Genomic DNA, 25,836 nt, shown 5'->3' with positions numbered 1-25,836 from the left:
AAAGTGAAGAAAGCACAAGGATGGAAAGACCAAAATTCCTCTTGTAATAATGTGACTCATAACATTGTGGTTACTTTGTGGTTCATTGTCAAAATCTGACATACTTTTATCACATATTTATGCAGCATATTGAAGGAAGAAGAATAGATTGATATACATTTTGGTCATTATATTCATACAGATGCAAATTCTCTCATTATGACTTTTGCTATTCCTAGTGAAAAGTCTTGGACTCTGCTCTGACTTGAGAGTACAGGTCTCAGGGCTGGCCTGGGCTCACCTTGGCCAGAGCTGGGCTGGGCTACTTTCAACACCTGCCTTGGGGCCAAGTGCCTGTTGCCACCTCTGCCTGAGCCTGAGCTCTACCAATGCCTCCATGGAAAGGGTCTGACAAACTAAGGGGTCTGTTTCCCAACAAATGAGATCCCCTGGTGGAGGAGCTGAGCCTGGGGAGGTTGTGGGGACACGATCACCCCTCAGCTGGGAGCAGCCAGAAGGCAGCAGCCCATTAAAATAAACCTAATGTGATTCCAGGAGAGAGAGGTTCCAAATCACGCTGTTCCTGGCAAAGAACTCAGGATGATAGTGATTTATCATAAAATCCTCCTCTGTTGTTCTTGAGGAGGCTGGCACCATCATCTTCAAACCTCAAGGGACATTGGAAGGGTAAGCACAGCACCAAGAGAACAGGGATACATAAGATGGGGTTTTATGAGATAATAATTTTCACTGTACTCAGCTTTTCTGTATCAAATAATTTGAAATGTTATACTGTTAAAACATTAATTGGATTAACACTAAGTCCATCTATATGTCTGTTTCCTTTTCGCCAGAACAAGTCCTTAAGTGTAGCATTGCTGGTGGTACTTTCTGAATACCTGGCAGAACCTATTTCTTTGTAGAGTAAAAAAACTCTTACGATGCAATAGGAATGACATGAAACCTTCAGTAACCAGAGATACTTTTTGAGTTCTAAAGATGAGACATTCCCAGCAGGGTTTCAACATCAAGAATAAAACAGTACTAGTTTACTGGTAAACCCAGCTTCTCAGTAGGAAATATCAAGGGAACCTGCTCAAACCAATAGGGAAAAATAAACAAAGAAACAAAGACACTCAACCTGCCTGTTTTCATGTTTTGGAGTAAGTCCTACCAGCAGGGTAAAGTCTTTTCCATTCATTGCTCCAACAGATAGAGAAACCTTGGGTTTTCTGTCTTTGACTGATGCTAACCAAGCGATATGACCATAATCATTTTGTCATGTGAGCTGATCTACTGCCATAAGCATCTTTAACTCTTCATTATACCCATAAAGAAATGTCAGCCATTGCAAAAGAGCATGTTTCAGGAAGGACAAAGGTAAAAAAAAAAGCTTTTTAGGGAAAGAGGAGGAGAGATAAAAAAGATATTTTAAAAAAAATATACTTTTCTCAATGAATATTGAAATTTTTCCTGAAAAAAAAAAAACCCTAAAACCCAAAGCCCCCCAGAATTTTAGAATAGTAATTATATATGATAGTGTGCTGGTTTTGGCTAGGATAGAGTTAATTTCCTTTATTGTGGCTAGTACAGGGTTATGCTTTGGATTTGTGCTGAAAACTGTGTAGATAATACAAGGATGTTTTTGTTATTGCTGAGCAGTGCTTACACAGAGTCAAGGCCTTTCCTGCATCTCATACCGCCCCGCCGACATGTAGGCTGGGGGTGCACAAGAAGTTGGGAGGGGACAAAACTGACCCCAACTGACCAAAGGGATATTGTATATCACATCATGCTCAGCAATAAAAATCTGGGGGAAGAAGGAGGAAGGGGGGATGTTCAGAGTTATGGCATTTGTCTTCCCAAGTAACCATCACACGTGATGGAGCCCTGCTTTCCTGGAGATGGCTGAACACCTGCCTGCCGATGGGAAGTAGTGAACGAACTCCTTGTTTTTCTTTGCTTGTGTTCATGACTTTTGCTGTCTTTATCTCAACCCACAAGTTTTCTCACTTTTACTCTTCTGATTCTCTTCCCCATCTCACAGGGGGGAAGTGGGCAAGTGGCTGTGTGGTGCTTAGTTGTTGGCTGGTGTTAAACCATGACAGATAGACACAGTAACACAACTGAAAGATTGATACAGCTTTGATGATTCATAAAGCATGTTGACGACCCATTAACATCAAATTTTGCTCAACTTTTCAATTAAAAATGATTAAATTAATTCAAGTAATTTTATATTGAGTACTCTGTCCTACAGTTTGGTCTGTTAAGGATTATTTTCAAGGTGTAATTTATCCCATCCAAACTACTGATTTAGGAATTTTACTTTTATACAAGTTAGTATCATCAAGCACATTTATTTATTTAAATACTTTAGGAGTAGCTGAAAAATAATTGTTATTACTCCTCCATAATACTGAACTGGGACCATTAGCTATTCATCAGCTATTAATACTTGGTAGTCATTACTCACAGAAAATGTGAATACAGAAATTTTAATAAAGAGAAAAAGACAACTAATTTTAGCTTCAGGAAGCATTGGATCAAGTCCATGGAAAGGATTTTCTCTAGTGACTAGGAGTGATGTATTCTTCTTCCTATTATGTTACAATAAAAATGAATCCAAAATAAGCCAGAAATGCTTTAATGGGATCAACAGTAGAGGCGCAGGCATAAGGAAAAAGAAAAAGATATAATGCTCAAAAGGAAATCATATGCGCTATTCAGAAATAAAGTAAAACATTCATATAGAGAACATCTTAGAAATATGGGCATCAAAACTTATTAATAAAAAACAATTGTTCGATAATAAATAATAACATAATTAAGATTATAGATCCATTTTTTGTAAGGATTTTTTAAAAACCGATAAGAAATTCTGTTATTCCACACAGGATATGTTATTTCCAATATAAATTTTAAGCGGTACTAAAGAATTGTGAAAATTTCTCCTAAATTTTCTTATGACTTTTAAATGTTTATTACCAGTTTTGATTTTTTCATTTTTAAAAATAAAATTCATTATCCTAGTGAAGTGAAAAATTAATTCAGTTTGCTGAATTGAGGTGTATTTCCAGCAGGAGGAGAAATTAAATAGACACAAACCAAATAAACAAAACAAAACTTGATTTTCTGAAGAGAGTAGGGATCAAACAGAAAACAATGTCTGTTCAAAGACTCAAAGCTTTGACCTAGCCATACTAGGTTTTTCCTGAACTACTCTACTGGTACTCGTACAGGATATTTGCAAAACTCCTATACAATTTCCTTAAATCAAAGGAGATTGAAAAAGCAAAGTCTGATTGTATAGATGTACAGTACTCAAGACAACAGACATAAAAAGTCCACTACTGTGTGAAAGCACATATATTGCCTGAGGTTTAATGAATGAGAAGAAATAGTGGGGGGTTTTCTACCAAATAGTGAAATCACACTGAAAAATAGGTCCTTAACACCCCAAGACAGAAACCTTTCTTTTTTGAAACAAGAAATTTCTGTTAGAAACAGTAGACAGACAATCAGATGCTGAATGTTTTAAAACTTTTTGTCCTAGTAACATGTGCAGAGCTTTATTCAGGTCTGCGTCATAGATAATGATTTCAAAAATCATGAAAATGTAGATATGAGAAATGCTCATAAAATGTTCATTCCACCTTTCTTCTTCAGCTAACCTCAAATCTCCGTTATCTTTTCTATGAATCTGGCAGATACATATATATAAAAAGAAAGTGTTTATAAAGTCAGATTCAGAATTAGAGAAGGTTGAGGAAGATATTCTGCAAAAATAAAAAGTATATCATGCAAAACGTAGGATATTGTTAAAGGAATGTTAATGATGTCAAGTATCACCAATTTCTGATCAAATCTTTATGTCCCTGAAAACAATCACACATGCTGCAAATTTGCTGTGGAAAAGTAGTTCTTGTGAGGACAACACAATAGCTAGTATGTTTTTAAAAGGATGGAGAAAAGCACTTTTGTCTTGACACTGTAGGCTACCTTGAGGGCAGGTTACAAGGCAAGCACTATCAATACTATGAATCAATAGAAGGAAAAAGAAAGAGACGTTACCCTTGCATTGTAAGCCTCCCTGTCTTGTGCCCTAGCTACACATTAATTGATCCAACAGTACTTATTTATAAACACCAATTTTCACCACCTGTAGAAAAAAAACATTAGCCTTGCTTTCAGAGGTTTAGAAACCACAGAATGATAGTTCATAGCATAAGGAACTGCAGTGTGTGATGGCTCATAGCAGAAAGATGCAACTCACTTTTAAAAGTATCAGTATTATGCTATTATATCTTGCAGCTATTCTGAATTAGAAGACTCATTCTATGAAATAAGGTGCACAGGTGACCCAGAAGAATAAGTAGTTAGATATCTTTTGCCATAAGACTACACAATGTATTGCCCATGCTGTTGTCCTACATGACAAAGATTTTGCAATGCTATTTACATTGAATGATCTTTAATAAAATTAGAAATATAATCTAAGTACAGAGTTGAAAAGCATAACAAAAGAAATAATAAACAAAACAAAACTGTGTCTAGAGTACACTGTGAAGCAGTTAACAGCTGCCAATGCCATGAGTCCTGGAATTTGCACTGACATGGTGATACCATGATGCTTGGTCATTTGAGATGTTCTGTCACAGTCCAGGGAAGCCCATCACCTCATTCCCATCACTGTCCTCCTAACAGCAGGAGAAGATTTGACTCATGTAGTATGGTTATAACAACATATTTGATTTATTGTCCTTTATTTATTGTCCTATTTATTTATTTATTTCATTTATTTATATGATCAATCACAGAACTGCCCCACAGGTACCCCCAAACAACACTGCTCACAAAATTATGTACCTTATTACTCTTTTTCCTGTTTCTTGGCCCTTCTTTTTGTCATCCTTGTAACTCTCTTTTTTCATCTCAGTGTCCTCCCTGCCCTAATAAGCAACGTGCCTTAATCACTTTTTGCCCATTCAGTCCCAGTTTTGTTAAATCCATATTGAATTCAGTATTTCTACATTACTTAGGTAACCCTGGCTCTATATAATACAGCTGATGTGGCTACCTAGGTACTCTTGGCCTTGCAAGACTGTACTCCCCAAAAGGTCCCCAATGCTCCCCTTCAAGTATCTCTGCAGTTTTGCAATCTCACACATCACTCCTACTTTACCATCAGTGAAATCCAGCCATCCCTCACTGAACTACCTACAAGTGTCATCAGCTTCCCATTCTGTTATTTAAATTCAGAAATTTCTTGCATCATATCCAGTAGTTTCCCTCTTCATTTAGCTTAACCTCAGGCCAAAATCTAGTCATTGGCCTAGCCATTTGCTTGCAACAGCATCCTTTAAATTGTCCACATGTAAAATAGCCTAGTGTAGAAAAGCATATGCTGTGTGAAAGTTGTGGTTTTGAAAAGGATAGCTTTGGGGAAACAGGAAAATATTTATATTATTTTTTAAAAATAATGTGTTTATGTGTTTACCTTGTCTGAATACATAGTCTGAAATAAAGAGTAATTGCTGAAGAAAATAGTAAAGACAGACAGGCAGCGGACTGTATGAAGAGCATCTAATTAAGTACAGTGATCATGAAGGATCAGCCCCTCAGTTTCAATATGCTGTTTTGTCAAAAAGAGGAAATTCATATAACACTGGTGTTTTAAAATAAAAAAAAAAAAGAAAAAAAGAAAAAAAGTTGTCAGTTGCTCTAGGGTGACCCAGACCGAGAGTCATGAGTTTCAGCAAGAAAGAGACCGAGTTGTCTGCCATAGTATGGCGACTATAAAACCAAAGTCTATTGCAGGAAAATGGTGTGGGGAAGATCATGAGGTTGTTTCTCAACATTGCCTGTTAAATTATCATGAATGTTATTATAACTAAAATTAAATGCAAGGAAATGTGTCATTTCAGACACTTCTGTTATTTCATTCTTCCAAGGAATCCCTAATAATGCAAGCACCTTCTGAGAAGGTAACCAAAACTACCTTACAGACATTAAGAGTCTAAATCTTAAATTTTGCAGAAGTTGCACCTAACTCATGATCTGATGGTAGAACATGATCAATTTTTCTCAGTAATTCACTCAATAATTCATAGCATAAATCACACAATCACATACCAATTTACATTGCAGCAGCTTAATTCTAGAAGTTGGATTTTTCAAGAATTCTCTACTATCTTCAGCTGAACTGGAATTACTATTTCCTGAAAAATGTATATTTTTGGCTACATTCATGCCTTTTGACACATAACCTCGGTCCTGAATACTCTGGCATTTTGTCAGTGTCTTGTGAGTTTTCTGGACTAAATCAGCCATAAATCACCAGTTAGGGTTGCTTGATGGCCCTTTAATCATCATCAGAGCAGCTAAACAAAACTGCTTGGATTTCATATTTGCCCTAAAGCTTTAGCATGTGGATGCTATGGATAGCATGAAGAAATTATGCAAAATGTTCTTGGTAGATAACAGATTGATGATACATAAATGTGACAGCAATAAAAACATCTCATTACCTGTAAAACAACAGCTGAGAAAGTGGGACAGTAGAGTCATAAGATTTTCATAGAATCATAGAATCATAGAATACTTTGGGTTGGAAGGGACCTTTAGAGGTCATCTAGCCCAACCCCCCTGCAGTGAGCAGGGACAGCTTTAACCACATCAGGTTGGTCAGAGCCCCATCCAACCTGACCTTGAATGTTGCCAGGGATGGGGCCTCTACCACCTCTCTGGGCAACCTGTTCCAGTGCTTCACCACCCTCATTGTAAAAAACTTCTTTCTAATGTCTAGTCTAAACCTATTCTTCTTTAGTTTAAATCCATTATTCCTTGTCCTGTCACAACAGGCCTTATTAAAAAGATTCTCCCCATCTTTCATGTGGCCCCCTTTAAGTACTGGAAGGTCGCAATAAGGTCTCCTCGCAGCCTTCTCTTCTCTAGGCTGAACAATCCCAACTCTCTCAGCCTGTCCTCATAGGAGAGGTGTGTTGCGTGAAGAGAGGCTTTGGAAGGTACCTAATTTATCGTTATAAGTCCGGTTGTGTTCAGTACACTGAACTATCACGATTACAGATTCACAAATAACGTAGGCACCTTTCGGCTTTGGAAGGTACCCAATTTATCGTTATAAGTCCGGTCGCGTTCAGTACACTGAACTATCATGATTACGGATTCACAAATAACGTAGGCACCTTTCATCTAGTCGTGCTGCATGAACTATCATGGCCACACTTAAAGCGTGTGGTCGCGTTCAATGACCACTATCACACTAGAGCAACAAATCAAAGCAATTTATTAAACCAACAGACACACAGGTTCTTTGGATTACCGGTGATAAATTCACTGACTGCAAGGCACCTACGATTGCCAAAGGTTAGAATAACACAGATGCATCAAAAGACATAAAAGCGACTCTATAGAGGTTTCTAAGTTTCCCGCAGAGGCACTTGGTATAACCAAGTGTTAGATTCTTACCCAAAGGCGTCCCGATGGGGGGGAAGAGAGGCTCAGCCCGTTGACTGATCCCAGAGGTCAGAGTAGTACACGATGATGTCTTCCCTAACATCCCCTCTCCCTTAGGCCAATTTTATAGTATTTTACACATTAGGTGGAGCTTGAGGGACTCTAGTCATACATACTTTTGTTACGATTGGTGTAAAACTTTCTCGCTTCGTTTTAAAGGTACAGGCCCAGAAAAATTCAGAGCACAGGCTCAGTGAGGGGGGGTCTTACCTTGGAGGCGGGTGGGTTTTGAGATGGGAGTGTGTTCTAGTATTATAATGATATTATAATGAGTAAAAGTTACTAAAGGACAGCATTTTCGTCAACATCATGATAGTTTGCTGACTCAGGGTATCACTTATGCAGCTTATCAGGGCCATGATGTCCCTCCGAGTTCCCTTATCACAGGGCTTGGCCGTGATGTCTCCACACCACTCCACCCCCTGGGCAGCTCCTCTCAGAATCAGCACACCAGGCTCCCCTGGGTTGCGACATCCAAGGTTACAGGCTTAGGAACTTCTGTGGGATAGATTCCTTGCATCCAGCTGCATTCCATCCAGAAAGCTTCTTCAATGCTGTACCTTTCTTGTAATTGTAAATCTAAGTCTGGTGTCTAAGTCACCTCCAGCAATCACTCCACAAGGTGCTCCAGCCCTCTCATCATTTTGGTGGCCCTCTTCTGGACCCGCTCCAGCAGGTCCATGTCCTGCTTGTGCTGAGGGCCCCAGAGCTGGACACAGTACTCCAGGTGAGGTCTCACCAGAGCAGAGTAGAGGGGCAGAATCACCTCCCTCGACCTGCTGGCCACGCTTCTTTTGATGCAGCCAAGGATACGGTTGGCTTTCTGGGCTGCAAGCACACATTGCAGGCTCAAGTCCAGCTTTTCATCCACCAGTACCTGCAAGTCCTTCTCCGCAGGGCTGCTCTCAATCCCTTCATCCCCCAGCCTGCATTGATATTGGGGGTTGCCCTGACCCAGGTGCAGGACCTTGCATTTGGCCTTGTTGAACCTCATGAGGTTCACACAGGCCCACCTCTCCAGCTTGTCCAGGTCCCTCTGGATGACATCTTGTCCTTCTGGCATGTCAACCACACCACTCAGCTTGGTGTCATCTGCAAACTTGCTGAGGGTGCACTCAATCCCACTGTCTATGTCATTGATGAAGATGTCAAATAACACCGGTCCCAGTACGGACCCCTGAGGGACTCCACTTGTGGACTTGTCCCCATGTGGACATTGAGCCGTTGACCACTACCCTCTGGATGAGACCATCCAGCCAATTCCTTATCCACTAAACAGTCCACCCATCAAATCCATATCTCTCCAATTTAGAGAGAAGGATGTTGTGGGGGACTGCATCGAAGGCTTTACAGAAGTCCATATAGGTGACCTCCATTGCTTTTCCCTTGTCCACTGATGCAGTCATTCCTTCATAGAAGGCCACTAGGTTGGTCAGGCAGGACTTGCCCTTGGTGAAGCCACGCTGACTGTCTCGAATCACCTCCCTGTCCTCCATGTGCTTTAGCATAGCTTCTAGGAGGATCTGTTCCATGATCTTCCCAGGCACAGAGGTGAGGCTGACAGGTCGGAAGTTCCCAGGGTCCTCCTTTCTTCCCTTTTTAAAAATGGGCACAACATTCCCCTTTTTCCAGTCAGCAGGGACTTCACCAGACTGCCATGACTTTTCAAATATCATGGAGAGTGACTTGGCAACTACATCAGCCAATTCCCTCAGGACTTTGGGATGCATCTCATCAGGTCCCATAGACTTGTGTACATTGAGGTTCTTCAGGTGGTCTCAAACCTGATCTTCCCTTACAGTGGAAGGGGCTTATGTTCTTACATAAGGAACTTGAAAGTTTGAACAGAAAACTAATTTACCTGGATGAGTGTATTGGGTTTAAGTGGTAAGGTTTCGGCAGCAGGAAAGGGGGGAGGTCAGCTGTAGGGGTGGCCTCTGTGAGAAGACGGAAGGGGTTGCCCCCATTTTGGCCAGAGACAGTTCCTGCTGGCTCTAAAACAGACCAAAAAAACCGACAAAGCTAAGCCCATCAGCGAAACTGATGGTGCCTCTGTGATAACATATTTAAGAAAGGGTAAAAAATGGTGTGCAGCAGTTGTGAGAGAGAGGAGTGAGAAAAATGTGAGAGAAACAACCCTGCAGACTCCAAGGTCAGTGAGGAAGGAGGGAGGGAGGTGCTCCAGGTGCTGGATCTGAGGTTCCTCTGCAGCCCATGGAGGAGACCATGGTGAAGCAGATTGTCCCCCTGCAGCCTGTGGAGGACTACAGTGGAGCAGATATCCACACTGCAGCCTGTGGAGGACCCAACACCGCAGCAGGTGGAGATGCCCTGAAGGAAGCTCAGCTCATGGAGAACCCATACTGGATTACATTCCTGGCAGGAGCTGCAGGCTGTGGGGGACCCACACTGGAGCAGTCTGTTTCTGAAGGACAGGAGAGGACACATGCTGGAGCAGTTCTTGAACTGCAGCTTGTGGGAAGGACCGATGTTGGAGAAGTTTGTGAAGGGCTGTATCTCAGGGGAGGGAACCCATGTCAGAGCAGGGAAAAAGCATGAAGAGGAAGGAGTAGCAGAGTGTTATGAAGTGTTATGAACTGACTGTAACACCATTCCTTATACCCCTGCGCTGTTTGGGGTGGGAAGAGGTAGAAAAGTCACAAGTGAAGTTGAACCTGGGAAGAAGGGGAAGGAGAAGGGTAGCTGGCTTAGTTTTGTCTTTATTTCTTATCATCCTACTCTCTTTTTAATTGACAAAAAATTAAATTACTCTTCATCAAGTCCAGCCTGTTTTGCCTGTGATGGTAGTTGGTAAGCAATCACCCTGTTTTTATCTCAACCCATGAGCTTTTTTCTGCCTTTTTTTCTCCACCATTCTGTTGAGATGGGGAGTGAGACAGCAGCTTGGTGGGTGTCTGGCAGCCAAGGTTACCAGACCACAAAGAGTCAGAACGTGACTCCAGTGATGTCACTTTATTCATCATGAAGAAGCAGGATTCTATAGGGAACTAACATGAGATCAAAACAGAAATCTCAGGGAAGAATAAACACTCTTCAGATGAGGAACTGATATGGCCTTTCATCATTACTATATTGTCCTGCATTTTTCAAAAAAGATTTAGTAAAATGAGATATCAAAATGGCTTAATTGTGGAATAAATTTTTTATTTTATAATATACAGGATCTGATTTTCTGAAATGCTTGGTATCACTGGGTTCATACAATGGAAGGACCATCTTTTAGCACATCTCTAAATCTATATTTTAAATGACAGTATTCAATGCAATAAGCAAACATGGGAACGACAGAGAGAATGACTTAACATATCTTCCCCGGGTTCCTGTCTCATTACATATGAATCTTCAGAATTACTCTTATGGTAATATATATTATTCTGCCTTAATGACATGATTGACTTGCCATCATTCAGCAGCCCTCAAGTAATATGAAACATGAATAAGAAACGTGTAGCATGTTCACTGCAGGAAATGTTTTATGTCCTGTGCAACTACAGAAGTTCTTGTGTAATTTTACAGCATAATTTAGCCAATTACTGCTTAATGTTGTTCTCAGAAATTTTTCTATTGTGTCTAAGTAAGATCACTCCATGCTTGGAAGCTCAGATCTTTTTCAAACAATAGCTTGTTTTTAGGTAAACTTTTATCACAACACGGTGATAATTCTAAGGACAGAAATTTTTGTGCCTTTATAAAAGTACCAGTAACCTAAACTAAAGAATAAAAAGAAAGAACATAACGAAAAACATAAAACAAAGTTAAAAAGAAAGCAAGAAACCCATTTGTGGTTTCTCAAATTATTAAATGCAATTAAAGAAAATGTTGAAGGCAAATAAAAATCCAAGCACATAACTTAACCATTGGTGTTAAACACTTTCTAAGGGATGGTTCATAAGATGACAAAATACTGAAATACTGTTATAAAGTGAATATTAAGAAACAAATTAAGGATAATATTTTCCATGTAATATATATTTTTTTTTTTTAAAATGTCTTCATTACTTGATTTTCAGGGAAAGTTATCCTTGGAAACTAGGTTTCATAGAGCATCACCAAGATTTATTTACTTTTAGAAATAAGACTCAGGTCTAACATTTTACTGCTGAGCAGCATCACATTTCTGGAAATGACTGAGAAAGCTTCATGCTTAACAATCTGAAGTATATGGAGGGGGTTTTTAACGAACTCTTGAAAAAACTCCTCTCTCTAACTGCTGCTTAACATGCTTATCCATATATGCACAAACCAACCTCCTAGCTCCTGTTAATATAAATCTGTCTGAAAACTAGTTCATTCGTTACCCTTAGTGTTTCTTCCAAAGGGGACTTTGTTTTATGTGGTTTTGCCATCTTTATCATTCTCTTACCTTTTGGAGGGGTTGTATGGGAGGACCATACACCTCATGTGGGAGATATGTAGGTCCTCCCTTCACTGGAGGACCTGCATAGTTGTCACCAAATAAAATAGACCTCTTGCAGCTCTTATTTATACATGTAACTGGCCAGCAGATGCATGTTTTTTGATCAGCAGTATGAAATAACAATGTGAAAGCACCTTCACATAATCTATTTTTAACCTGCATTGTTACTAGAGAGAGCACTATTAGTGATAGGTTTATGATTTTCTTTTCATTTAAAGAAGTAGATATAATCTGGGAGTGGGGGAAACACCTGTGCTTTGCTAGAATTGACTGATGTGACTCTGAGATCATTAAGAGATTAGACAGATGGCTAAAAGAAAAAAACACAGTAACTGCTCTTGATTGTTAATGAAAGTAATAGCACTTTTTCCAGTCAAAAGAAAATCTGATCCCAAAACTGAATATGATGTGAGACTATTGTTGCATGTGCCTAAGATTAAATGGATTAGACAAAGACATGATCTTGGTTAAATTACATAAATAATCAATTTTTAGAGTATTCCTGCAAAAATGGTTAAAGTATGTTAATTTTATTCCTAAACTTTAATTTTATATACTGCTTTAATCCTTTAAGTAATTGAAAATAACACTCAGCAACTCTCAAAGTTGCTCTGTAACTGTAGCTCTAAATATTTGCACATTCTTAAAGCAAAGGAATCACAATACAATTCAGTATCATATTATAATTCAGGTTGGAAGGGACCTCAGGATAACTCTAGTCCAGAGTTCTTTCTGTTCAGAACAGGGTCAGCTCTTATGTCAGACCTCAGCTCAGGGCTTTATCCAGCTGGGTCTTGAAAGCTTCTAAGGATGGGGAGAGATTGGAGCAGCCTGTTCCACTGCCTGACTGTCAACACAGGGAAAAAAAATCTCCTTATAACCAGCCTGTATATCTCTTCTATCAGTCTAGCTTAATTTTCTCTTGTTCTACCACTATGCACCACTGTGAAGAGGCTAACTGCAATTTCTCAATATCCTCTCCATAGGCTTTGGAGGCAGATGTTCAGTTCACCTGAAGCTGTCTCTTCTCCAGGCTGAACAAGCTCAGCTCCCTCAGCTTCTCCTCACAGGGCAAGTGATCCAGCACCACATTGTGGTGGCCCTCCACAAAACTCGCTCCAGCTTATCAATGTCTGCCTGGCATTGTGGGCCCAAAATAAAAAAAAAAAATATTGCTCATTATATTACTCATGCTATACTCACTGTGCCTGTGAGCAGGGAAATATGTGACTTTTCATGACTGTCTCACAATGTATCTTGCTATAATCATAAAAGTAACCCAAACAGCAGAGCTAGAACAATCTCCATTTATTATATCACTCATATACACTTTTGCTGCTTGCTGTAAAAAACTTTCTACAGAATGGGCCTTACAAACCTCAGAAGAGATCCACATTGTGTATTAAATATCAACAATGCTTATGTCTTTTGTTCTTAAATTCAAAATTTTATGAAACTTAGTGATGTCATCTTTGACTTCAAATATACAAAGTTCAGATCAGGATCATTACACAGATCAAATATTTCTAAAGCAGTTTTGAGTAAACTCATTGACAATGCACAATTTTACACCTGAATCATAGAATCATAGAGCCATTTAGGTTGGAAAAGGCCTTTAAGGTCATCGAGTCCAACTGTAAACCTAACACTGCCAAGTCCACCACTAAACCAAGTCCCTAAATGCCACATCTACACGTCTTTTAAATACCTCCAGGGATGGTGGCACAACCACTTCCCTGGGCAGCCTGTTCCAATGCTTGATAACCAGATATTCTAAGAATAGTTATCTAGCTTGAAATTCAAAAGATAAATTAGAAATACTTTATTTTCATGAGTATTACTGTGTTCGAATTGTGAGTAGAATTCTTATTCTCAGTATACAGTGTAACCTTCTCTGTTATTTTCATGTTAATTGATTTCCAAGCTTAAATGTCTGACAGGACTGTTTTGTACTGAATGTTTTACCGTGCTTAATATTTCCACTACGTCTTGTTCAAAGAAGCATTTGATTTAACAGCCCAGTTTTACTGTGTGTTTATTGTTAAGAAATGTAAAATATAGAATCTTAGGATATATTCATCAGGAAAATTATAGTTTTCCTAAGGTATCCAGAACTGGTCTGTCACTTTGGCCAAGCAGTGTAAACATCTACAAAGGATATATGAAATAGTGATGTTTTTTCCCCCCACTAAAATTAACTGGAAGAGAGGGGCATGGGGTCAGATGACAATCTTTCTGTATCATAAGATTATGTAAAAAAAAATCATAGAAAAAATTTCTAAAGGGCTCAGAGAGAATAAAGCATCAGCTATTAACACTAGAAGTTTTTCCATGTGTAACTAAGTCTTTAGCAAGACCACAGCAGAAAGGAAGATAAAACAGCTCAGCAAAGACAGAGCTGAATAGCATAAGAAAGAAAGAGTTCACTGGAAAAGTGCACCACATTTTCAGCTAATATAAACTAACATAGTACCAATGACATTGATGGGCCAGTATTTGTTGATTTATTCTATCTGAGAAAACAATCCAGAAAGAGAATTGCTATATAAGCAGTGTTACATTTTCTTTTTACTTAGATGAAGAGGTAGATTATCATTTATTGCCAGCCGAAAAACAAGTAGAACATTCAAACTTGAAAAAAAAAAAAATTCTCCTCTTAGTCCTTTAAAACAAACAAAAACCCCCACCTCTCTTAGTGTAGAACACTACAAAAGTATATTCTGATGTGTTACCAGTAAAACGAGTTAACAATTAATTTTATGGGAAAAAGCCTGTTTCCTTGCTTAAACCATGGCTTTATTTTAGTAAGTCATCAGCAGCGGTTGCAAATTATCAGGGTTCTGCCTCTTCTGTTCCCACACTTGTTTATTCCCCAGGAAAGATTACCATCCCTGTTTAATTCCATTTCTGTGTCACCTTACTATAACCTACATTTCTTCAAATGATCCACTGAAATAAACAAAAAGATGTAGTGTGTTTTACTCTTAAAATGGCTTGTCTCATTCATCTGGTTTAGAGCAAGGCCATGCAGCTGAATCAGCACACCTGAGGGTGTCATAAAGTCTTGCAAAGGATGGGGAGCAAAATATCTTAAATTAGATCCTCCTTCAGTGGAACAGTAATGGAGAATGGAAGCCACAAACAGAAAGAAATTGGACCATGTCACAAATTCCACGTCTTTTACAGCTGTAAAAAAGCAATCAAATTCCTCTGCACATATCACCTCCCCAGCTGAGTCAGCCTGTGTATCCTGGAGGTAGAAAGCAATATAAGGAAGCAGAATCTTCACTGCTTTTGATATGAATTTTTTCATAGGATCACCGATCTTGAGTATATCCTGCGGTCTCAGTTTTCAGAGTGATCATAGAGCTCCTGTTCGGACTTTATTCCCAGATCACAGAAATGTATTTCTGATGCACTGTAGCAGTAAAGTTTTCCTATTTAGAAGATTTTCAAAATCATACCAGACCCATTAGAAAGATTGTGTGTAATTGCACATACTGTATAGGTTTATCAGTATCCCTGTCATGTACCCCGTGGTAGCAGTCAGACTTTTTTGAAAGACTTAACTACTACCACCCTACATTAGTGGAAAGAGAAATTGTGTAATCTATGCATTTAATCAGTAATACAGCTGACAGATATATCTCTATGTATATAATGTGCTTCAGGCAATACTTAAGCATCTTCTTCAGTCACTTCCTACAATATAGTTATCACAGTGAAAATATATTACCTGTAGCATATAAAAATCTTTGGACATTGCACTCATTCTTTCAAGATAAAGAGGGAGGATAGCCCTTAACATCTTAAAACAGCTTGCCAAAATATCACCTAAAGCAGTGGGATTCAAATCTAATTATATATTTGACAGGCTTTAGAAACAAATGGAAATTGTTCCAAGCATGTTGACAAGCACAAGATAAGAAAGGAGAGCTCTCCTCAAATGGTTAGTAGTCAGACTCATGAATTTCTTTCAGAAGATTAGATACCAGCTTGGCAAATGTTCTCACCATATTTCTAAGCCATTTAGACAACTCTGAAAATGATTTTTTGAAACTAAAATAAGACACAGTTTCATAAAATGTATATCATAAGTTTTTCAAATGATCATGTGTTAAAGCAAATCCTACAGACATACAGTTCTGTATTATGCCCTAGGCTTACACTCGAGAACCACTAGCACCACTGTCAGAGATGACTTTAATATTCACCTGGTACATAAACAACAAAACTGCAACTGAGGCTTTTCAGGGGTGAAAAGTTCTATCAGCCAATTATTTAGCTAGCTTTCCATGCCATTTAGTGATTCTTAGGAGGCCTTACAGCTCATCTGCTCTAAATAAAAATCTAAGTCACTTAAAAAAAATGGATCTTGGCTTTCATTCATCATTCATCACAGAATCACAGAATGGTTGAGGTTGGGAGGGACCTCTGAAGGTCATCTGGTCCAACCCTCCTGCTCAAGCAGGGACACCTAGAGCCACTTGCCCAGGACCATATCCAGATGGCTTCTGTACCTCTTCAAGGGTGGAGACTCCACAACATCCCTGGGAGATGTGTGCCAGTGCTCAGTCACCCTCGCAGTGAAAAAGCGTTTCCCAATTTCCAGGTGGGCCCTCGTGTGTTTCAGCTTGTGCCCACCATCTCTTGTCCTGACACTGGGCACCACTGAGAATAGTCTAGTTCCATCCTTTTTGCACCTCCCTTCAGGTATTTATATACATTGATAAGATTCCTCCTGAGCCTTCTGTTCTCGAGGCTGAACAGTCCCAGCTCTTTCAGCCTTTCCTCATATGAGAGATGTTCCAGTCTGTTCATCATCTTTGTAGCCCTTCACTGGACTCTCTCCAGTATGTTCATGTGTCTCTTGTCCTAGGGAGCCCAGAACTGGACACAGTACTCCAGGTATGACCTCACTAGTGCTGAGTAGCAGGCAGGAATCACCCCCTTTGACCTGCTGGCGACACTTTGCCTAATGCAGCCCAGGATACCATTCACATTTGCTACAGGGGTACTTTACTGGCTTATATTTAACTTTGTTTCCATCAGGATCCCCAGGTCCTTTTCTGTTGAGCTGCTTTCCATCTGCATGGCCCCCAGCACATACTGGTGCATGGGTTTGTTCCTCCCCAGGTGCAGGACTTTGCACTTCTCCTTGTTGAGCTGCATAAGGTTCCTTTCGGCCCATTTCTCCAGCCTGGTGTATGACCCTCTGGTGTATCAGCCACTCCTCCCAGTTTTGTGTCATCAGCACACTTGCTGATGCTACACTCCACCCTGTGATCCAGATCATTAATGAAGATGTTAAACAGGACTGGACACACTTTTTGCTCTTGAAGTACACCACTAGTCACTGGCTTCCAACTAGAGTTTGTGGCACTGATCACCACCCTCTGGGCCTGACCATTCAGCCAGTTTTCAATCTACCTCATTGCCTGCTCATCCAGCCCATACACCAACAGCTTCTCCATGCTGATCTTATAGGAGTCAGTGCTGAAAGCCTTATCAAAGTCTAAGTGGACAATATCCATTGCTCTCACTTTGTCTACCAAGCCAGTCAGTTCATCATAGAAGTTTATGAAATTGGTCAAGAATTACTTCCTCCTTTGGGAATCCATGCTGACTAATCCTGATTTTCTTGTCTTTCATGAGTCTGGAAATGTTTTCCAGGATTAGCTGCTCTATCACATTCCCAGGGATCAAGATGAGGCTGATTAACCTGTAATTCCCTGAGTCCTCCTTCTTGCCCTTCCTGAAGATGGGAGAGATGTTTGTTTTCCTCCAGTCTTCAGGTACTTCTCCTAGTCACCATGACGAAGGATTTTTGAGAGTGGACTCACAATGACATCTGCCAGCTCCCTCGGCACTTGTGGGTGCATTCCATCAGGGCGCATGGATTTATGTATGTCCAGTTTTCTGAAGTATTCTGTGACCTGATCATCTTCCATCAATGGTACATATTCCTTGGTCCAACCTTTCCCCCTGGTCCCTGGGACCTGGGATTCCTGAAAACTAATCTTGCCAGTAAAGACTGAGGCAAATACAAAATGTAACTTCAAAATCATCACCCATAATTCTGTTTTCCTTTTCTTCCTTTTGATGAAACCCAGAAAGTTTGATTTTTACCATCTAGCACTAATACCATAAAAGTTCATGAAAAACTGCTTTTTTTAACAGCTCCCAGGTTTTCCAGATTGCTTCCTGGTCAGAACCAGGATTGATGACCTTTTGTAGTAATACAGTATGTATTCAGCCCAGAATGCCGAAGAAGAAATTTGTCCTATTTCAGGAAACCAAGCATGGCAGCCATTCTTATGTCTCTGTTTATAGGCATATTACAAGGTTTTCAAATGTTATCAAGGTTTACAAAGTTATCAATCAAATTAATAGAGACCGTGAAAAAATTTTCACTTCCTTAATGAAATTTTCATCCAGAAATGAAATCTTGAAACCCACAGAAAATATTCCAGTGGCTAGTGTGAGAGGGAGATATGACAACTCAACAGCTGGAAAATATGAACAAATCTGCATCTTACACAGGTCTTGTTCTCATGACTGGTAGCTAGATTCTGGATGAGGTACCATACCCTTTTTATGTTTTTAAAAATATTGTAATAGCTTTGAGAACCATCTAATTCACTCTTGAATCCTCCTAGATCTGAGCAAGAAATTAAACTCTATATTTCAATTAATAATTCATATATCATTTTGGATATAGTATGTTCTGTAGTCTAAATAAAGACCCTAGAGCCCAGTATACTTGTATTATGGTCAGTCTGGTGTATACACTATGGTTGTATTTAGTATATTTGGAGATCAGTCTGTAGACAAGCTAAGAAAACTCAGAAAGCTTAAAAAGTGAGTCAGCATTCAGATCATGCGTCTCTGATTGTTTATATTGTAGGCTGAGAAGAGTAATTAGGATTGAGCCCTATGTGAGTAATGTGTGTTGATTACTGTTAGCTGACCAGTGAGATGTGAAGGACAACCTAGAAGTTGGCAGCTGTGATTAAAACTGATAAGTTTGATTCCTGCAAAGAATGAAAACAGACTAGTTTGCTGTCTTCAGACAGATTTGTACTGAAACTGATGTATAAGCATATGGGTTTGTTTGAATAAATAAGTGGAAAGCATGGTGACCATAATTATGGTTCAGTTATTCCTTAATTGACTATATACATCCTTCACATATAGACACTGAGTATTCTTTCTGCTTGTATTGACAGCATTTCTGTATGTGCCTTTATTAAAATCATCACTTTGAGGAAATTATAGATAGTCATGCTTTTGTTTCTTGTCAGACAACAAAAAGGGTGAGATAATTGACAGTTTTGGAGCTTTTTTTTAATAAAAATACTATTTTTCATAGATTATGCATGTTTTTTGAGGCTTGAAAAAAACCACAGAAAGATATTTTATCCACAGGAAAGATGCAGTCAATGAAAAAGAGAAACTCCCAGTTTTTCTGCTGGAGTGTGTGACATGAGAAAATACAAGGTTATGATTTAAGTAAGGAATATCTCTAGTTGCTTTCTTTCATGCATGTATTGAAATAAATAAAGGAAAAAAAAGGGGGGGAAATAAGATATGCAGCTATTATTGTAGACTTTGTAGACAAATATGGAGAATGACGGGAAAATTGGCTTAGGAGATTTACAATACTTAGTGGTCATTGTTAAAGGAGGTGAACTGGTCATACTGTACTTTGGATTCAGAATTTTAAATAGTTTCCATGGTTTTGGGGGTATATGGATAGGAGCTTTATAATAAATAGCAAATTAATTTATTCATAAATAAAAAAAGACTGGACACTGCTATGGTCTAATGAAGAACGACCTAGAAGAATCTTATCTGTAGTAAAATTAATAGTTCTAAATAATTCAAAAGAATAGAAAATCAAAAGCAAAGCCAAATATATATTTTCTATCATACTTTTAGTAATCAACAGCACTTACCTCAGATATTTCTTTTCCTTGGCTAAGGATTTAATTTGCACTTTAAGAAAGGCAAGCAACAGATGCTTGTTTTCTACTTTTAAAAACAGTTCACTTGACTTGCATTTTAAAAAAGAAATGTCATTTTCCAGATACTAAGATCCTGAATTTGACATTTAATAACCAAATCTCCCTGAGTTCAAAGAAAAAAATGGAGAAATACTGTGGTATGTAAGTGCCTATTACTACCAGGATAAGACCTACCCCCACACTTAAAAATAATGTGCATTTTGTAGGTGAAAGCAGAATAACAAAGAAGAGATAGCTGGTAATTTTTTGTCTGCTTTAAGGTGATGATTACATCCAATGATGACTCAACAATAATTGTGTAAACTAACAACTGGAGAAAGTGAAGCCTGAAAGCTATGTCCAGATTGTTAATGCAATGACAAATTCATCATAAATCATGCAAACAGCCAACTAGACAGCAGAAAAAATCATGAGTCTGAGCTTTTCTGCATTTCTTCTGGTAAGAAACCATTTTTGATGAAAAAGAGAAGTCACATTCTCTGACTTTTATCTTTTTCTAGAGAATATCAGAATGCAGTAGCTTAATAGAGAGCAAATTTTGGGATGCTTAGGGACTGATTATTTATTGTCTACCTTGGGATCAGATTATTAGGTTATACTAATGTCCCTGATACAGAAGTCCAAGCATTGATAACAGGAAACATAAATAGTATGCTTGGTAAAGTTTTATCTTCTAGAATGAATTGAGATTAACAAGTCATAGGATTTAAAACTAATTTATAAGTGCTTAATTTTCAAGGAGTAAATATGAATCATATAATGTACTCAAAGTAGATATCTACAGCTCTGTGCAGTTAAAGAATACGTCCCTTTCTACATTTGAACTACTGGTGACATGTTTATCACAATATGTCTGAGTACATCTACATCACTGTTTATCTCAGTCTTTTCTATGGTATCTCCCACAAAAGAGGAAAAAAGTTTGAAATAAGCTTGTGATTTGCTATTTCAGAATAATCCTCAGACTCTGAATATTGCCTGTTATTCCTAGGCAACATGCAAAATTCCTGTGTGTAGTCTTTTACACTGGATTGGAATGTAAGAACTATTCTTAAATAGATACTATTTTCCTTGTTGTAAACTGAGTATTTTGTAACAGGTACCTTTTGTGCCTCATAACAGGTCAGAAAGAAACATTTTCAAATATTCCTAATTGATGTTGGAATTAAAGTTCCATTTTCTAAAAAAAAACATTTAGAAAATATATCCAATGGTCTCAAAAGGGCAAGGAAGTGCTTTTCAAACCAAACCATCAATTTCCTGGTTTTAGGGTTTTTTTTTCCTTTATTCCTTTAATTTTTTCTTCTGGGTTACCTTCTGCAGAACATCTCTTATTTCATACCATCTCCTGCTACTAACAATGAAAATAAAAGAATAACACTAACAGCTATATCAGCTGGTCACAAATGTGATATTCAGGACCTCATTTCTAAATGAATGTATTTTCTTTTGTGGATTGGGCTAATTAATAGTTCAAAGCAAATGGTTCTGTTACTAAATCTTCCTCTCCTGAGATCTGTCCATTGGTATGTGACTACACTGAACCCTACTACTTGTGCTTTTTTGATTTTTAAATGATACTTGTATTAATTACTTTAAAAAATGTCAGGAATAAATACAGCTGACTCTCATTTGATCTGGACAAAACCAAGTTTTGAATTTTTGCATGAAGTGAAAATTACATATCTTGATTGCCTGGGGTAACAACCTTTAATTCATAAGAAGAACACAAGTATTTCTTTTCCAGCTCTAACTCCACATTTCTGAGACTGCAGTCAGAGTGGTCATTCAATTTAATTTTTTATGTGAGATTCTTTAAGGGTCAAAGCAGAGGTCAGAAACTGTTATACATCATTGTTTCAAAGAGTAATACTTGGTCAGATATGCCTTATTTGAGTCAGGTGGTCATAATTTCTTAAGATTAAATAAAAATTGTTTTATATATCATTAACATATAACATATTTTAGACTTCTAAGTCAGGCTGATATACTGTTGATGAATAAAGAAAAATATTTTTCACACTGTTCAGGTATTATTGTAGTGAGTGTTAGACTACATTAACCAAGATATTTGTATTTTATCTCTTCTGTGGGAAGAGTATTTTTTTCATAATTTCACATTCCTTTTACTAAAATATAGATCCATGAAGAACAAAGTTATTTCTGGTAAAAGATGTAATCTTAAAATTCATGGCAGTCAGTGTGACAAATCATATTTTAAACTTCTCAGAATAAGGATATTTCTACATTAAAAAGAAGATTCTATATTTCCTTTTGTTTAATATAAAAATATGTACTAATATAGTTTCACTTTAATAAGCAAGACATTAAGTGCTTACTGTAGTTATAAAATGTTTCACATAAAATTATTTACTGAAGAGTATATAAAATGGAAATCATGATAAGGTATGTTTGTTATCAATCTAGCAATTAATTTTCCTGCTGTGCTGAATTCTAGATATGATATCATTGATGAACCTGATTAAAATACTGATTATGCATCAATAATAAAAGGACAAATTCATTATAAGTTAATAATCTAACATCAAATATTAAATTTCATTATAATATTGATCAGAACATCCTTTATGTTATTTAAAGAGGTCTTCTCTCCCTCAGAATAAAATGTTACAAGAGATATCACAGCTGGATGTTCTGTTACAGGGGTAGTTCTTCTTTTGACTTTGGAACATATTAAAGTTTCTGAGTTCCATAGTAAGTTTTCCACAAATGCTAGCTTTCTGTATGCCTTCCATATTTTCATTCCAAATACACTGTATGAAAATTGCAGATTGCACTGTCAGATAATTACTTACAGAGACATTGGTGACATTCTGAATTACAGATTTCTGTGGATAAAAAGCATCCAGGGTAAATAGAAAAATAGAACAATATTATATGGTGGGTCTAGCATGGTGAAGTAGAGTTTCACTTTGTCAGGTGTAGAAATAGAATGAGAAGAACTTTATTTGGGTTTAATCCCAGTTTTCACATTGAATATGCTATAGGATCTTTAAAAATTATAAGGTTTTGTATTTATCTAAAAGGTCAGATTAAATCAAAAGATGTGTGTGGTTCAGTATCCTCTTTCTGTCAGTAGCAGGTGCTTAGAAAAAGAAGGTGGATATCTCTAAAGGGAGCTGACTTCATTAATATCCACTGGTTTTAAGCTATTAGTGACTTAAGGACTTCCAAAGCCAGAATCATATCCAAACTACTGCACTTGCTAGTCACCATCCTCCATGACATTTGAAATCTATTTATATTTTTTGCTTTCTTTATCCATCCTTCAGAAATATTTTCTGTTTCTGCATTGCCTGAAAAAGTCCTCCATTTTTTAGTCTTAAAACTGTCTTTTAATAATTTCTTTCTGTGGCCCTCACAATATTTAAGATGTGGGCTTATCATGAATTTATGCAGTGTTATGTTTCTTTTATTTATTTTGAATGTCTTTCCTCAAAGTAACAAACATTATCTTTTTGACTGCATCTGAACAGAGATGATTTTTTAAAAAAAATCTAAGTAGAATTCTTCCAGAAAAAGAAGTTACAGGTATTTAAACTCTGTTATTGTTTATTTTGTGCACCATTTAAATTGGTATATAAATTTGCATTAAACAATATCATATTTTGCATGTCATTTTATAATCTGATTATTCAATATCATGAAACTCTGATGAAGTTTTTCAGTCATTTTATGGTACTAGTCTTTTTTATTCCACTTTGAATACTTCTGTAACATCAGAAAGCATTGCTGCCTATTTAAATCCATTTCCAGAACGTTTATGACTGTACTGTGCTGTTGTCATATTTGGGATCCTTACTGGTAGCCTAGATTTACTTTGAAAACTGACCTTTTTTGCCATCTCTTCTTTGCTATCTTAAACTAGTTAGTAATCCAAGGAAAGATTTTCTCATATCTGGTTACAGCTTAGTTCCCACGATAAGACTTTTATAAAGCTTTTCTAAATCCACATGCATTGTATCTGCATGTTATCTCTTTCAAAGAATACTGGAAAATTAATGAGGTATGATTTCTCTCTAGAAAGCCATGTTGCCTCTACCCCTATGCAAAGTACTTATCTGCGTCTGCTGATTGCCTTCCTTACTATTGGTTCTGTCAATTGCTTAGAATGCAGCCCATTAACTATGTTTTTTGCCTTTCCTAGTAAAGTGTCACAGGCTCGGTACTGACCTGGTAGGACAGGTCCTTGGCTGGAGCTAGGCTGAACTTTTTTCAGTGCCTGCCTCATGGCCAACTGCCTGTTGCTTCCCCTGTCTGAGCTTGAGCTCTGCCAGCGCCTCCTTCGGAAGGGTCTGGCAAACCCAGAGAGCCTCTGCCCAACAGACAAGAGTCTCTGGGAGGCTGAGCTGGGGGGGCTGTGGGGTCATGCTCATGCTTAGCTGGGAGCTGCCAGAAGGCAGCTGCCTGGGGTAAAGAAGGTATAAAAGAAATTCAAGGAAGGAGCTCAGTTGGTTAGAGCATGGTGCTAATAACACCAAGCTCACAGGTTCAATCCCTGCTTACTGCAGGGGCGTTGAGCTCGATGATCTCTCAAGGTCCCTTCCAACCCAAAGCATTCTATGATTCTATGATTCTATGTTCTTCCCAGGATAGAGGAGGAAGCCTTCTCCCCCACCCCACCAGACTTCATACTCATCCTGCGAAAGACCTCAGGATAGGTGTGGCATGTCTTTAATCATAGAATCATAGAATCGTTTAGGTTGGAAAAGACCTTTAAAATCATCCAGTCCAACCATTAACCTAACACTACCAAGTCCACCAGGTCTTCTATACTTCTCCAGTCGTCCTGCCAGGAACTGAGCCTGTCAGCTTTAGGAACCCCAGGGACATTCGAGGTATGAGCACAGTACCATGGAAAAGAGGTAGATGCCAGGAAGGGGCAAAGGGATTCCATAACAGGTTTAACTCTGTTATTAATGAGGCTTTTATCTGTATTGACTACATAATTTGTATTACTAGAGTGTTAAAGCTTAAACTAGACTGCCAGTAAATTCCTAGCTCCATATATGTGGTGAGTTTCTTTTTGCTCGTAACAAGATTTTGAATGTAACAAGTACAGAGATCAGACCTGTGACCTTTCTAAAAAATAACATTGCATATCAAACATTTAATTTCTCTGATACCTAGCCTGTTTACAGAAATAGGTCTGTTTCACAGTAAGCAGCTAAGCAATTTCATATTTGACTTTGCTTGAAATTTGATAAATGATGTAGTTTTAGAACAGATCTTGATCTTTCAGATACTTTTCTTCTCGGCTAAATAATTGAAAGTATAATTGTGGAGTCAGTGTTCAGATAACTTTAATCTTTCACAATAGTCCTATAGGAAGTGGTAGGGTTTCAAATCTACATATAAAGATGCAGCATAGGTCAGAAAATGAAAAAAAGAAGTCTGCAGAAACTTAAAAGTTGCCATTAAACCTTGGTCAGACTTATTCTACACCTCAGTGTCTTCCACTGTTCTTCCAAAGCATGTATTTTCAAACACATTCCATTTAAGCCATCTTTTAGAATGAAGAGATCTTGTAGGGAAAAAAAAAAAGAAAAAGAAAAACATTATGAGGAGAGGTGACAAAGTGGTAGGGACTAAATATGATCTGTTCATAGCGTAGTGCTTTAGGAACAATGTGTATAGACAGTTTCAGTGGAATCTACAGAAAGTCCTGAGGTAGGTAGGTAGGTGGAGGGATGAGAGCAAACTGTTTGTCCAGAGACAGTACATATATCATTCTTAGTGTGTATTTATTGTTTTATAAACTTAAGGAGGTGAGTAATCCCACTGAAATCAATAGGATCATGTCCGAAGTTCAGTGTTCATTTCCTTCATAGC

Source organism: Pelecanus crispus, chromosome 1 (assembly GCF_030463565.1).
Source record: "Pelecanus crispus isolate bPelCri1 chromosome 1, bPelCri1.pri, whole genome shotgun sequence".
NCBI classification, from domain to species: Eukaryota; Metazoa; Chordata; class Aves; order Pelecaniformes; family Pelecanidae; genus Pelecanus; species Pelecanus crispus.
Note: the sequence above shows the minus strand (reverse complement) of the source record.